The following is a 17,726-nucleotide window of genomic DNA, read 5'->3' as shown; positions in this document are numbered from 1 at the left end:
TGTATTTCATTACTTCTATATTTTTATTCAAATCTGAAGCTTGCAATTGAACAAAAGTTTCTATTTATACATTTTTGTTCAGTTAGAAATTGTCTTTTACTGTTTGGGTAGCTAGAAAAGTAAATATAATAAAATATAGTGGCTTTTATAATAAAAATTTTGACTTTAAGAAATATAAATATATTCAGTACCTTTCCATGTATAATCCCATGAGTTCTGTAGTTTCCCATAGGTTTCTTTTTCCACTCTGGGGAAATACTGAAGGTTTGAAGGTCTCATCCTTAAAGATTTTAACAAATGCCATATTCCAAGGCTGTTGCTGACAAGCAAAGCCTCCCTCTTTGAGATAGAAATTTGTAGAGGGAAATAAAAAAATAAGATCTGGGTTTTGCCTCTTGCCATTTCCTCAAATTCTTTCTGGGAATTATTTTGCGTGTCTTTTAGAATTAGATTCAGATTCCTTGGATATAAGAATTAGGGATAATTATCAACTGGTCATGGGACCATAGTGTGAATGGCGACTTGTATGTGTGCAAGCAGACCTTCTCAGTTTTAATTTTTTTAACATCATACTTATGGATATTTTACTATAGAGCTACAAACTAAAGTTAATAGTTTTTTTTTTTGTGAATGTAGGATTCCTTGCTACACTTGATTCGATTCAGTAAATCTAAATTTCTTTCCTGGATTATATTACTAATTTGTAGGAATTGGAAATGGGGATGTGGGATGGGGGAAAAGAGGAAAATGAAAGCTTTACAGATCTTGTGGCTTCATAATCTTTGAAATTCCACCAGGGTTAGAGTTTTTCCTGCCAGAACCCCAAAGAAGAAGGACAGGCTGCTGGTATTTGAGCTGATCTGAGACCTAGAAGCCTAACTGGTATAATTTGAAATATTTCCTGATTAAACAAAATAAAAGGTCAGAATCTCAAAAAATAGGAGAATTTGAGCTTAATCTACTGCTAAATTGTTTCCATGGTTCAAATGAGGCTTGAATGGTGCTCCTTTCTTCCTGAAAGCAAATCACAAACCAGTTCTATAGAGCAGTATTTCTTATTTCTAAAAATTATGCACAGCATTACTTTCCCTTAATATTATAATTTTATACACTAAGGTATTTTCTTAGTATTACATTTAAAAAATAAAATACTGGGTCAATATGAAGTGGTGAATTTATATCTTAGTGTATTATTTTTGCTTCCTATTTTTTTTGTTAGAAAGATACAAAACATATTTTTAAGACCTTTATTCTAGGGGAAAATATCTTTCTTAAGACAATTTTCTTTTAAACTACACCATGAATACTTGGAAGCCTCCGTCAAATCAAATAATCTTTTATTTGATGTGTTGGAGAAAAGGTAACCAAAGATGTAGAAGATGGATGACAGAATGGAAGAGGAAAGAAGGACCTCATATTTCTTGCAAAAACAAAGATTTTTGACTAAAAACTGAACTAGTTTTAATTCTGTCTAGATATGATCATAGTGCTGAATCATTGCTTTTTTTTCCCAGTGAGACAAGAAGTTTTCATAAAGTTGGTTCATTTCCAGTTTAGATGGAAAAAGCAGCAGAGAAATCATGCAAATAACTTGTAGAGACAGATTGCCAAGAAAATCATGACTGGCAAGGCAGGGTGGGGTGGCGGATGAGGAAAGGGAGCAGGGAGGAATTAGGAAGGTTTAAAATGTGGCATCTGTTCAGATTGTTTGTAGCAATTTTGGCCTGAACCCTTTTCTATCTAGAACATGTTCTTAATACCTTGCCACTTGTTGGTATCAGAGTTCACACTCATAAATAAGTAGTCAAACATTAGGATAAATTTATCAACATTCTTGACACAGGACTGCATTGGGGCAATTTATAAGTGAGGTTGGTTTGCAGATAAGTTTTGTCACTCTCCTCTTCATCTCTGTCTGTGCTTATGTTCTGTTCCTACTGGATCTGCTTCCTCTATAAATTCTCATATTCTAGAACATATTCTTCTCTACTCTTCCTTCACCCAATAAAATGTGTATTCTATTCCCTTAGGGTTCTTCTCTCTGTGGGAGATAATCTGATAAATTGATGTCTGCTCTGTTGTTTAATAACAAGTAGTAGCTTCTATTTTGCCATCTAAGATTGTCACTTAGAATCTTAAGATATTTCAATGTTTCATTTGAAAGAATAACTAAGGTTGGGTATTTTATCAAAGAGCAGCTGGTTAATGCAGAGAGAATTTAAGGCCAAGCAACCTCCAAATGACTAATCTCCCTTTCTGGGTATATTTCTCTAACTTGATTTCAGACATTTGCAAAAAGCACTTGAATTGATGGCTATATACATAAAATATCAAAAGAGTATTTGGTCTTGATTAACTCAGTTTTTCCATTTGATATTCTTTTTAACTTAAAAATATTTAATTGACAAAATAGTATATGTTCAAGGTATGTGAGGTGACAATTTTGCATGCCTGTACATTATGTAATGATTCTTGCCATCAATTAACACACCCATTACCACCCTTAGTTATCATTTGTGCGGGGCTGAGGAGCATGAGAAGACGTAAAATTTGCTTTCTTATCAAATTTCAAGTAATAATCAGTGTTATTGATTATAGTCATCTGATATACATTAGATATTCATAACTTATTTCTTACATAAATGAAAGTTTGTATACTTTGACCAACACCCCCCATTATTCCCATAACCAAGCTCTGGCAGGCAAATGTTTTGCTTTTTATTATAGCAAATGGCAGCATTTCCTTCTTTTTATGAATGAATAGCATTCCATTGTGCGTGTCTGTGTGTGTGTGTGTGTGTGTGTGTGTGTGTGTGTGTGCGCGCTGCGTTTTCTGTTACCTGTAAATGGACACTTAGACTGTTTTCATATCAAGGCTATTGTGAATAATGCCTCAGTGAATATGGGACTTCAGATATCTCTTTGAAATACTGATTTCACTTCATTTGGATACGTAGCAAGAAGTAGTATTGCTGGGTCATATGGTAGCTCTACTTTTAACTTTTTGAGGATTTTCTGTACAGTTTTTCATAATGGCTGTACCAATGTACACTCCCAATAACAGTCCTTAACCCTCCCCTTCTCTCCACACCCTTATTAACACTTGCTGTGTATTCTCTTTTTGATAATGGCCATTTTCACAGGTATGAGATATTTTGCTGTGTTTTTGCTTTACATTTCCCTGGTTATTAATGATCCTGAGCACTTTTTCTTATATTTGTTGATGATTTGTGTGTCTTATTTGGATACTCTGCCTGTCTTTTAAATCATTTATTTATGATTATTATTGTTGCTATTCAGTTGTATGAGTTTCTTATATATTTTATCCCCTATCAGATCCATGCCTTGAAGATATTTTCTCCAATTTCATAGGTTGTCTTTTAATTTTGTTGATTGTTGCCTTGCTGTGCAGAAGCTTTGTAGTTTGACATAATCTCACTTGTTCATTTTTATTCTGTTGCCTGCACTTTTGATGTCCTACGCAAAAATGGTCATTGCCAAAATCAGTGTCAAGGAGCTTTTCCTCTTTGATTTCTTCATGGAGTTTTATGGTTTCAGTGTTTACATGTAAGGCCTTAATCCATTTCAAGTTAGCTTTTGCATGTGTTGTAAAACAAGAGTTCAATTTCTCTCTGGTATGTGTAGATATCCAATTTTCCAACAACATTCATTGAAAAGACCATAGCCTATTGTATATCTGGGTACTCTTGTCAAACATTAGTTGGCCATATATACATGAGTTTCTATCTGATATCCTTGCATCCAGGAAATGCTATGGTAAATAAAAATGAATAGTAGGGATTAATTTAGCCTTCACCATATTCTACCATTCATTCCCTGGATAGGATCAATTTCCCAGATGCTTTACATATTAGTAGGAATGTGTTTGTTTGCCAGTAACAGACCTCCAACCTCAAGTTAGCATAAGTAACAATCCATATTTAATGCCTTTCATATCTGAAAAGTCCAGACATGTTTTCATTAAGGCAGTTTTGCAGTTTTCTGTGTTCTCTTAGCTGTGCCCTCTTCTCAGGTTGGCTTCTATCATATTCACAAAATGGTTGTAAATAGCAGCCAACCAGAGCAACATGCCACTTGGTTCATACGGGGAGAAAGAGATGGTCGCTTTCTATAATCACTGAAAAAATTTTGAGCCTTACTCTGAACCAATGACTGTGACCTGAAAGAACCTAAAAGCTCCTTGATCTGGATTTGGGCAAAAGCCCTTGCTGTACTATCTATGTTATAAGTAGGGTAAAATAATATAGTTTGGAGCTTGGATGGAGTCAGTTCTCTCAAAATTCATGGCCATAGTACGATGGAGAAGGGATATGTCGAAAAGAAAATCTAAGTGCAGTTAGCAAAAGTGGAATGAATTTTGAGTTCTCAAGCTAAATATTAGCCACCAAATTTTGAGTTTATTCTCTCAATCTCTAAAAAGTGAAAAGAAAGACAGAGGTCTAGTGTTCATTGTTTGCAAACAGAAAAATTATATGTGACTAATATCTGAATTGGCAAATAAAGTTCCTTTTCTCTCTACAGTAACCAAATATTTACTTATTTCTTAGAACAGGAATTTAAAAGATTCTACATACAACATAATTAGTTGATACTTCCAGTTCCCAGTCACATAAGGAAGTTCTGAGATGTTTTACTCAACTATTTTGAGAGGGAAAGTTCCAAGATGATGCCCAAGTCAAAGTTTTACATTTCACATGATTTTCTCTAAGATTAACAAAGCTTATCCTGAGAGTAAAGACAGGGCACATATAAGCATAGTATTTGAGAAAAAGTAGAATTCTGAAGAAAGAACAAATTCAGTTATTATCTACAAATCAATTTACTTTATCATTTCTTCTTTTCTATATTCTATTGCTCCATGTCTTCCAATAATCAATAGCTATGAATTTTAATTTGATATCATTATGACATCACTACGATTTTATTTTAAATAATTGCTGGAAAAGTTTAGAAAAAACTGCCCTTAATTCCCTTATGTCATATTTAAGCAAGGACAGCTCAAGAGGCAGACCATACCAAATAATAATTTTTTTGCTTGTCAGCAATATATGGGCCTACATCAGTAAAGCTACCCAATTTTATTGCTACCAGATTTTGTATATCTAAAAACATTTCTTAATTATTCTCTGATCCTTAAATTCTTATCTGTGCAATTATCTTTTATTTGCTTTGAGACCTTGTTCGAACAAGTTGTTTTATAGGGCCTTTAACATGACTTCAACATAAAAAATATTTCTCGCTAATAATATGCAAATTAAATCAGTATACCAAGCTTAGAACTTTAAAGAGAAAAACACCTGTTTTGTTGGCCCCGGATGTGTGTCTTTTTCCACCTACACATTACAAGATTCAAGTTTTGAAAAAGGGAGCAGTTATGGAACTCTACTTGCTGACCAAAAAGGGCAGAATAGATAAGTCAAAAGAAAATAATCATATGAAATTTCACATGGAACTTACCTTTATTGCAGCTGAGAATTAAAACAAAATCTTCAGCAATTAAAATCATAGCAGTATGTATTTAATTTCATATTTAATGGCACTATACTATAAATCTTTGGGTTGTCTGGTTGGCATCTTTCCCTTCATTCTTATGGGTATTATAGGACTTTCCCTATTATCTCTCCCTCCTTTAGCTGATAAGTATACAGTCATTATGCCTTGACTAGATCCTTGTAACAGTTTTATAAATTGAATGCTGCTCTCTACTTTAAAATCTCCTCAATCAAGGTGTTGACTGTGCTACAGTTTCATCTGAAGGATCAACAGGGGAAGGTCTCCAGTGAAGCTTAATTGAGTGACTATTGGTGGAAGACAACTTCTAATGGGTTGTTGAGCTGGAAACCCCAGGTCCTCACCTGGTTGTTTCCTGAAGGCCAGACACAGTTCTTTGTCACATGAACCCTAATAGGGCAGTTCTCTTCAATACAACAAGCAATCAAGAAAGGACACCAAACAAAGAAACTAATTTTTTTATAAGATTTCTTGCAATGACATAACATTTCTCAAATGTTCTGTTTACAGGGAATGAGGCAATCACTAAACAGTGGCAGGGATTATGTAAGAGTGTGAGTACCAGGGGATAAGGCTCATTGAGGCTTGTCTTGGGAGTTCCCTAGCACATTTGGCTTGCTAGAGAACTTACCTAATTGTTAAGGCCTTTGATTCCAATCTAAAATTATAAAATAGAAAAACAGATTAGGATTTGTTATTGATATTGAAAGATGTAAGATAATTCTTCTAAGGTTGTACAAAATTTTGGATGCTTGAGAAATCTTAGGATTAGCTATATTAATTAATTTGTTTGGTTTGCTAGAGTACTGTAAGTACCTTGAAGAATTTTGCTTATCAGGTCACACACATAATACATTAACTTCATGAGTGCTATCTAAAATTTTTGTTAATTAAGTTGTAAGAAGACTGTTGCTCAGTGAGTTTTATAAATAATCATTTCTCAAATAGTAGTCAGAGGCCATTTTGAAAGTGATTGCTAAATTTAAATTTATGAATAGAATTACATAATATATAAAACAAAATAAAGGATTTAAGGAATGTAAATTTTAGAAGTTTTAACTTAATAAATTGAATATTAATTTAAGAAAATATTAGTATATATGATTTGTCCTTAATACGTAAAATAAATATTATGTAAAATATATTTAAATATCTACATTTGCCTTTATATATATGTACACATGTGTGCGTGTGTATAAATGTCTTTGTGAAAAATAAAAACACTCTCAACACAAAAGCCAATCATCAATCATCAGAGAGAAGACAAAGGGCTGATTCAAACAGAGGCCAAGAAGGGAGCAATTATGACTTGAGAATGTCATGGTTCTAGTTGTTCCTGCCATTAGCCTCATTCCTATTCTTGTGCCCCAGGACATTTTTGTATCCTTAGAACAAATTAATCATTTTGCTTAAATTAGGGTTGATTTCTTGAATCATCTATGTTATTTCTTGATTCTTTGCAGAGTGCTAATTTGTGATATGTACAAAGACAGACTAAATAGTCTCCTCCCTAACAATGATAACTCTTTGACAGCCAGGAAAGATCTCCAGCTTGGAAGTGATGAGACCTACAATTTATGACTTGAACTGCCATCATTATTTTCCAGATCAGTCAATTTCCCTATATACTAAAATAAACAGGATTTAATCTTTAACCCCTGCCTCATGTGGATATGGTGAAAGCAGACAATATCAAAATTATTGAAAAATGATTTTAGTGAAAGTTCAAATGTATCACAGTCCCATTTTGATGATGTCCCTGAGGGAATTTAACCATTTATTATTTAGTGTTGGGATATTAATGGAGTCTCATATAGGATGTATAAAACTTACAATAGTGTCTGGAGCAGAGTAAGCCTTCAAAAGTATCATACACATTGCTATGGATGCTTTAAAACCATTCATAAATGATATGTAGAAAACCTGTGAGTTGTCCAGGGCTCTCTCTCCTTTTCACTGCTCAGTTTCAATGGACCATGCTTATCTGATTTCCTAATTGTGTTGCTGCTCGTGTTTGCCTCCTCATCCCTATTGTTACTATGATTACCGAGTCTCTATCATCTCTCCTATAGAGTTTTGCAGGATTCTTTTACTTACTTCTTCAGACTGTCAGGCTAGCCCTTACGTACTCTATTCTGAACCTTTCGCAAACACAAACTTGCTCATATCACCCATGATTACATCCAAGAAAGTTTCCCTACTGCCAAGATAAATCACAACCCCCTTAGAAGGGGCTCCTGGTGCCTCCTACTTGCTTTCAGCCCCAAATTCTGCAGTAAACTCATGAAGAATCAACCATAGTCTGATGAACTAAGTATGTGAGTCTCTCCTCCTGGAACGTCCCTTCTCCAAGCTTAAGCATCTTTCAAGGCTCAGTTCAAAGTGTCCTATTTTATAAAATCTTCTCCTTTCCTGATCTTTTTGGGCAGTTTGTGATATAATTTACCCATTAGCCTTATATGTAAGTCAATCAAAATCTATATAACACAGAATTATGATTTTTTTCTTGCATGTTTGCTTCCCAATCAAAGTTATGAGCATCCTAAAGACAGGGACATGGCTTACTCATCTTTGGTTTAATGGTGTCTAGTATTATGCTGAGAGCTGTGTGGCTATTTGATAAGTATTTGATAACACGAAGGCAGATCAATTGATATTCTTGGAATTCATAATATTCCAAAATAAGTTTGGAGATTCACCCTGTAAAAATCCTACTCAAGAAATATAGAAGATTATTTAACTTTCCTCACAAATCTGCCTTTTATCAGGGGAAAGCACTATTTTAGATGATAACAAAGTAGTAAAGTAAGTTTGCCCTCTTTTTAAGGTAGTGGCGCAAAGAAGAACAAAAATATTTATTTCTTTAATTTTTATGTATAGATTAAAAGATGATCATTGAAGTAAGAATTATTACAGTTAAGATGAAATAAAACAAAGTTGATTGACTATAAGTTAAAGAAAACATGACTCAAAGAAGGGTTAATTTTTCTCTTTCAGTCTTTTTGCTTCAGTGTAAACAGTGAATTATAGGGTAAATGAAAAGGGATGGACTCGGAGAAGCTTCTGACTGATAGTTACTGTGGGGATGACTCAACCACTTCCATCTTTTATAAATAGTTAACCAGAAAGAGACTGTACCTGGAAAAAGTTATCAGCCTTTTCCTTACACATCTCAGACGTATGAGAAGCCTTTAAAGGAAAGAAGCTTTCTTTTGTAACTCTTAATCAGAATTGCTGCTTCTACACATTCTGGCTTTCTGCTCAAGTTGTGTTTTCATGTGTGTCTGCACTTGTGTTTGAAAACTCTCCCAAACACGTGATTCTGCTTGGTTTTCTTCATCAACTTCTGAATATTTTACAACAATGACAAAAACCAGGATTGTTTGGAGTTCAGCGTTCTCGTTAGTCACTCACTGCAACTTGTAATAAGATGAATGAAAATAATGGGAAGCAGAGATCAATCTGTGCTTGGTGGTTCTGTGTGTGACATGATACAGGAGCTGCCCAGCAACACTGGGGCCTGACTTGGGATGTTGTAGAATACAAGAAACAAGAATTGTGCTGGGAAGAAGTATTGTGACAGAAGGTGCAGTTTTGGATCATGACTGTTAAACATGGTTCAGATCAACTAACAATAATAAGCATTACTATGTTCTTCTACAAAACTAGGAACCAAGTTAATGCCTGCTTCTCTGCTTTAAGTGCTATGTTTGTAACAAGAAAAGCTTATTCATTGTTCCATTGCATCTGAATCAACAGTGATTGCAAACATCTGCATGCAAAAATTGATTTGAGAAATCTTTCTTGTACTTTTATACGAGGCTAAATTGGAAAAGCATATTTCTGACATGTATCCAATTCTCTCCCCAGTATCTTTTTATTTAATTTATGATTTTATTATCACATAATAATTGTACAGGGGGATGCCTTGTGATATTTACATATGTGAATAAAATATACCTTAGTTGAATTTACCCCCTCCATCATTCTCTCTCTTCCTCCTCCCCCTTTCTTAGAACAATTTGGAAAAGATTTCGTTCTTCTGTTTTCATATATGAATACGTAACACATCCACCATATAAACACTCATTCTCCCTTCCTCATGCCCACCTTTCTCCCACTAGTACCTACTCCTGGAAAAGATTTCTTTTTTACTTCTGCCCTTCATTTTTTCTCTTTTACTGTACTGGGGTTTGAACTCAGGACCTACACCTTGAGCCACTCCACCAGCCCTTTTTTGTGAAGTGTTTTTTTGAGATAGGGTCTCATGGACTATTTGCCTAGGTTGGCTTCAAATCGCAATCCTTCTGATATCTGCCTCTTAAGTAGTTAGGATTACAGGTGTGAGCCACTGGCACCAGACCCTTCAATATTTAAATTAAATTAAATATTTAAATATTTAATATTTAAAAGGGATTTTGCCTTGGTACTTCAGGCCTGTATACATTACACTTTTTTCAAGTTAATCCCTTCCCTTCCTTGACTTACTCATTCTCCATCACCATGCTCCCCTAATAGTCAACAGTTTGCTGTAGAGTGCATTATATTATATTCATGTATAGATGGGTTGTTTCAAAATTTTTCATTCTTTAAGATTTTCTTTCTCTTTTCCACAGACACACTAATATAATTTTGTTCTCTCTGTCCTTCATATGTATATATATATGCATATATATATATATATATATGCATATATACATATATTATGAACATATATGTTCCCTATATACATTTAACATAGGTCTTGCTTCCACATATGACAGAAAGCATGTGACCTTTGGTTTTTTGAGCTTGGCTTACTTCACTTAACATGAAGTTCTCCAGTTCCATCCATTTATCTGCAAACAACACAATTCCATTCTTCTTCATGGCTGAATAAAACTCTGTTGTGTACATACATAACACATTTTCTTAACACATCCATCAGTTGTGGGGCATCTGAGCGGCTTCCAAAGCTTGGATATTGTAAATAGTGATTCAGTAAACATGAATGTGCACTTGGCTCTATCATATCCTGGAGTACATTCTTTCATATATGTGCCTAAGAGTGGTATCACTGGATCTTATGGGAGTTTGGGGTTTTTTTCCTTAGAACCTTCCTCTCATTTTAATCTTCTTCCTTTTGGAAAAATATCATCCTAACCATCTCCCTGTAGTCTTCTACCCCCATTAATATGGGGAAGATTTACAGATAAAGGGGAGCAAAGCCAGGTTAGAGAGTTGGGAAGCTTGTAATTTGATAAACAATAGCTGTGATAAGGCTAGGTTGTGGATTATGATCCAGTTGCAGAAGTCTTGGCATGTTTAGCTGGAGGTATCAATGTTATGCCTCTGAAAACAGGAGACAGAAGGTTTTGAGCTCAGAAGTGAACTGATTAGAGGCATGTGTTAGACAAATTACACCAAAACCAGTATTTACCATTAACTGACTAGTACAGACACTGGAGGATTGAGAGTAATTACAAGAAAAATAAAAAATACATTAACATGTGAAGGGTATCATGAGGACTTGACTTTGGGCAGTGGAAATGGGTCAGAGGAAAACTGATGGAAAACATAAAGTTCTGAGGCTAGAAAGACCTGACTTTCTGACTTGATCTCATGAGTCTCCACTGCAACAGGTTCACATTCATTAAACCCTAAATGTCTGCTTGTGTTACTCTCAAACTTACACCATACTGCCACTGATTGGATGCAAGAAGAGGAAACAATAAGAAACACAAGTTTCTTCATGGAAGTTTAGATAAGACAATAAAATTTACCTAAGAAAACTAATGGTTTAAACATTCTCCCTGATAGGAAATCTCCCTATTCCCACCCTTACCCACCACGGAGAGAAAGCCTGGAGTAAGCAATTAATGAATCAAATTTTCATGATCCTGTTTCCATCAAATCTGAATAAAATGAGCCTTAGATTTAGCCAATGGTAGGTGGCTACTAAGACTCTTTTTAAAAAGGTTACAGCCAGAGGGTAGAAGTAGGCACCTAGGTGGCTATACTACAAGACACTCTTGAAGTAGAAAGTTAGGGCCAAGTAGTTCTGAAGACATTCCTACCAAAATACTTCAGATATTAAATGGTCTGGAATCACTATACATTACCAAAATTAGAAAGCAAACTAGTACAAGAATACCAGAGATGCCCTTTATGGTTAAGGAAAGTATTTGTATGAGTGGTTCTTACTTTGTAATAAACTAAACATCAGACATTATTATGTTCTATAAAACAGAACCAAAGTTAAAAGGTCATTCTGCCCTACTTCTCACTTACACAGAACTGCCATGAGAACCTAAGGAGCGGCTAACAGGCATCATTAGCCCCAATCATCTCAATGGTCAGTGAATTTTCTGCTTCCAGAACAAACACATTTCACTTGGCATATCCTAATTCTGATGGTACCTTTTACTACATTTCTTTCACAACCAGTTGTTCATAGTGCACACTGAACAGACTATAATATCATGTAAACCGAACTTTTTTGTGTGGCACTGAGGTTTGAACTCAAAGCCTCAGGTTTGGTAGTCATGCATTCTACCACTTGAGCAATGCCCTCAGCCATTTTGCTTTACTTATTTTTGGGCTAGGTTCTTGCTTTATGCCCAGACTGGCCTGGACCACAATTCTCCTTATGCTGCTCACATAGCTAAGGTGACAGCTGTGTGCCACTACACTTGGCCATTGCTTGAGATGGGCTGACCTCAAACTATGATCCTCTTGATTTCCACCTCTCAAGTAGCTTGTATTGTAAGTACAAATATAGCTTTTACGTGCACTTGAAAACCAAAAAATTTATGTGACTTGTTTTATTGTGATACTCACTTTTTTGGGTTTGTGTGGAAATAAACCCACAACATCTCTGAAGTATTCTCAAAGTCATAACATACCTACTGAAGTCATTATTCACTTTAGTAATTTCTTAGAAGATTTTGAACTTTCCTATATTGATGGTTGCATCCAGTACAAATAATGACAGTGTTATCTTTTCTTTCCAGTTTTTCCATCGACATTCCTTTTTATTGTCTGAATAGACCATATAGTACAATTTTGAGTAAAAGTAAAGATAGTGGCCTTGTGAAGTTTTCCCCCAATTACTGAAAGTTTTATTTGTTAACATTTTACCATTACACTTGATGAATGCTATACTTTTTTGATTGATATACACTATATGAGAATAAGAAGTCTCCCTTCTATTATGAGGTATTAATACATTTGTGTTGTCAGTATTAAGAATGATATTGAATTTTGTTAAGTCCCTTTCCTAACATGTTGAGATGGTTATACAAATGTTCCTTTTTATTTTGTTAATACAATAATTTCCATAATTAAACTTGAATGTTAGACCAAGTTCAGTCATACTATTAACCCAACTCATTCATTATTTTTTCTTATTTTTTGATACAGAAGAACTTGTTTTGTTAATTTACTTAGGATTTTTATTTTATATAGGCTAAAAGTGGCCTATACATTTTTCTTCTTAGTAATGTCTTTCCAAATTGTTTAAATAAAAGTTGGAAATGGTCACTTTTTCTATATTCTGGGAGTCAAAGTAATGACAGAATTGCTTCTTCCTTAAAAATTTGATAGAATTCATCATTGAAGCCATTTGGGCAAGGAATTCCCCTCATGGGAAGGTATTTAATTATAGAATAAATTAAGTGTCTTAGAGTTTGCAATTTCTTTAGTGGTTACTTGACAAAACCTATTTTTGTTTCTTCTTTTGTCATTTTTATAAGTTCTTTATTTCTAGATATTTGTTCTTTCATTTTATGCAAATAATAAGATTTACTCTCATAAATTGAATGAAATAATTGTAGTGTTTTTCCATTGTCTATAGGATGTATTTTATTACTAAAATTATTAAGTTATTCATAATTGTTTTACTTCCAGTATTGTGAGGTGTTTCATCCCAGTTTCATCTAATAGTGGCCCCATCAATAGGGTGCTTCTGAGTGTAAGTGTCAAAGCTACTTTCACACTCATTTGATAAATTTTGATTTATTAGTGATGGTTCAGCAGGAAACCAATGAAACTGGGAAATCAATGTTTAGCAAACAATAATTATTTATATACTCATCTGCAGGACTGAAGGAAATAGCAGGGATAGTGTAGGACTCTGGGAGAGGCAACTATACAGAAATATTATCTGGTTCTTTATGGGCCTGGAGGAATAAAGGAAGGAACAGTAACCAGAACATAGTGTGTGTAACTATGGGGAAAACTGCTTCACAGATGCTAATACAACCAACCCAGGAACAAAGTCAAGGAAAAATATCCCAACATCACTTTCCTCTGGCACTCCAGTATCTTCAGAGGTGCTACTGACTGGCACAAATTAGGTACTGAAAGGCAAAGGAGTAATGCTTTTTACCTGGTACACAAAGCAATTCTGAGAGAGGATCTGGGAGCCAAACTCTTGACACTGAACATACTTTATCAAGTAATTTGTTGCTTATTTCAGTAGTTGAGAAACTTACAGACTCAAAGAGCAAAATAACCAATCCTTTTGCAAGAAAGCTGTTTTCCAATTCATTGCTTTCAAAAAAATGGAAGTAGACACCAACTAGATTATTTTTTAAAATTAATATGAGTAGTTTACTATGTGCTTTTGAGATATAATTTAAAGAGAATTTTAAGGATTTAGTAAACACTATTGCAACAAACTTTCATTTTCAGCTACGTTTAAAAAAATTCTTATTGCTATAGTTGCAATAAGATTGAGCTTTATCAGGAAATGTAAATGAAAACCACACTAAGATTCCACTTCAGTCCTGTTAGAATTGCTACCATCAAGAACAACACCAACAAAAAGTGTTGGAGAGGATGCAGCGGGGAAAAAGGAACCCTCATACACTGCTGGGGGGAATGTAATCTAGTATAACCACTATGGAAAACAATAAGGAAGTTCCTTGAAAACTAAAAATAGATCTGCTATAGGATTCAGCAGTATCACTCCTAGGGATATACCTGAAACAATGTTAGTCAAGTTACTACAAAGGCATCTGTACACCCATGTTTACTGCAGCATTATTCACAATAGGAAAGGTATAAACCTCCAACAAATGCAGCAATATTACGGGACATGGGTCATACTGAGGGAAGGCTTCACATGGGAGGGTTAAGGGCAAGGGAAAGAAACCAAACACTTGAATGTGCTTGATGTACTCACTGAACAGTAATGAATATGGAAATCTTAAACTAGCCAGGGCCACCATGAGGACTAGGGAAGAATGAAGAAGACTGGTAAGAGATCAACCAATGGGGTTGTAATACACATATGCATGGAAACAACACAAGGAATCTCTTTATCACAAACTAGCAAAAACACCATGCTTCTCTAATTTTGTTTTATTATTTTTTCATCTACAAAATCAGAGAATAGGAGGACAGAACAGGTTCTGCCTGGGGGATGAGTAGGGGGACTGGTGGGAGAAGGGAGGTGGTGAGGAAAAGAGTAGGAGGGTGAATGTGGTAAAAATAAAGAATACACATATATGTAAATGCAAAAATGATACCTGTTGAGACTCTTCCAGGAATTAGGGGTGGGGAGGATGAAAGAGAAGAGTGGAGGTGGTGAATTCCAGTATGATATATTTGATATATTGTAAGAATTTTTATAAATGCTACAATGTACCTCCACCCAGCACAATAATGATAATAAAAAAGAATAGAAATTAAAAAAGGAAATACAGACAAAAAGATTATTCTTTATCAACAAGTAAAATGTATCAATATGGTTATTTTAGCAATTGTATATTAATACTTTTATCAAACTCAAGGGAAATTGATTTTATAAGAAAACAAAATTTAAAATTAAATTTATGAGCATGTGGGTGTATGTACTTATCACACAGAGCTATGATCATATGATCATATAATAATATTGAGAAAAAATAATACTGAGGACAAAATTCTGGAGAGAAGTGAATAGAAATTAAATAGTAACACAGAACAAAAAAATTTTCCAACTCTTCAAAAGGAGCTTGTTTTAAATTTTAAGCAGTTGATACATTGTACAAATGGTTTTTGGGGAGTACCATGAAGCAGGGAAGGGGCTAGGAGGGTGAATATGGTGCAAAAAATGTGTACACATGTATGTAAATGCAAAATGATGCCTCTTGAAACTATTCCAAGAAGAGGAGAAAGGGGATGAAAGAGAGCAGTGTAGGGAGTGAATTCAAGGATGATACATTTGATACATTGTTATAAGAACTTTTCTAAATGCCACACTGTACCCCCTCCCAGCACAACAATAAAAAATAAAATGCCAATATTGAAAATATGCAAAGATATGTGCTATAGTTTGGAGCTGAACTGTCCTCCTGAGGCCCATGTGTTAAAGGCTTGGTCCCAGGCTGTGGCACTACTGGAAGGTGGTGAAACATTTAGGAGGTAGGGCCTCCTTGGAGGAAGTCAGATCTTTGGGAGCACGAATTTGAAAAGAATGTTTGGATCCTGGCCCCTCACTGTCTCCCTCTTTGCTTCTTGGCCACAAAACAAGGTGAGCAGCTTCCCGCAGCACGGACTCCCAGTCATGATGTTCTGCCTTGGCTCAGGACCAAAGCAACAGAGCCAAGCAATCATGGGCAAAAGTCTCTAAAACTATGAGCCAAAATAAAACTTTACTCCTTTAAAATTGTTTATCTTGGGTATTTGTCACAATGACAAAAAACTAACACATAGCATATCTAGTAACTGAACTTGTATGGCAGACATAGCTAGTGCATCACCAACAATTCATAATCTCATTCCAAAAGGTGGGCTTGAGTTGGGAAGTGGCCTCATAGGCAAGAGTTACATTTCACAATCCTTCACTCCCACCTTGCATCTAGATGGGATCATTTGAGTTGCCCTCCAAATGACTCCAGAACAGTAGGAAGTCGTTGAGAAGCAGGTGCCTTGTCCACCCTGAGTAGATCTGAGACTGAATGACAGTGGAGATTTAAGAATGAGTATTCTGTACCCTTGAATCATTAACCTTGAATATACTGCATTCTTTCTTCAGTTGGGAAGGATACATTTCTATTTTTTAAGGCTCTGCAATTTGGGGTTCTATCTCCCACATCACATAGTCCCATTTTATCCATGGTTTTGCTTTCCATGGTTTCCGTTATTCATGGTCAACAATGGTCTGCAAATATTAAATGGAAAATTCCAGAAATATTTAAATTTTAGGTTGTGTGCCATGCTGAGTAGCATGACAAAACCTTGCACCTTCCCACTCTGTCTTGCCTGGGTCAGAAATCATCCTTTTGGGGCTGGTGGAGTGGCTCAACTGTTAGAGCGCCTACCTAGGAACTCTGAGGCCCTGAGTTCAAACCCCAGTGCCGCAAAAAAAAAGAAAAAAATCATCCTTTTGTCCAGCGTATCACACTGTATGTGCTACCCACACATTATTCACTTGGCAAGCTTTGGTTAACAGATTGACAGTCATGGTATCTCAGTGCATGTGTTCAAATAACCCTTATTTTATATGAAGTGATTTTTACATGAGAAAATTAATTTTGTTGGGCAATTTATGTCATTATCAACTCTTTTAATATTTTAAGTGTTCACATATTTCTAGATTTGCTGTTCTGAGAGTTTCAATTCCATATATTAAGGAAAATACATTTGGAAAGATACACATTATTTATATTAGGATTTCCACTAAAAAATACAATTAAGTAAACCAAGGAATTTTCTTTCTCCACATTCAATTTTAATCTCTCTGTCCATCCCTCTGTCTCTCCCCCCCTTCTTCCTTCATTCCTTTCTTGTTTTTCTTTTCTTGGAGTGCTGGTGATCCAACCCAGGGCCTTGCACACGCTAGGAAAGCTCTCTACCACTAAGCTACATTCTCAGCACTCAGTTTAATTATTTTTCTCAAACAGTACATGGATGTCTCATATGACATTATAAAATGTATTTAAAGCTCTGTATAGAATTTTTACTGTAAAGCAAGTTTAATGTATGTAACAAGTTTTTAAGTTTTATTCTGTATTTGATTTCAAATGTCTATACTGTTTATTGATTTGAAAAAAAAAGTTAATTTAAAGCATGAAGTACATTGATTGCTGCCAGTACAAAAATTGTTCATACATAAAAAGCTTAAGCTGTAACTTTATATTACAGTGAAGAAATAGGTAAGATAAATAATATTGCATATACCTCTATCATTTGGTGAATGGTCACAGTCAAAATATGCAAAAAATTTG

The sequence above is a fragment of the Castor canadensis genome, chromosome 14 (genome assembly GCF_047511655.1).
Source record: "Castor canadensis chromosome 14, mCasCan1.hap1v2, whole genome shotgun sequence".
In the NCBI taxonomy this organism is placed as follows: Eukaryota; Metazoa; Chordata; class Mammalia; order Rodentia; family Castoridae; genus Castor; species Castor canadensis.
Note: the sequence above shows the minus strand (reverse complement) of the source record.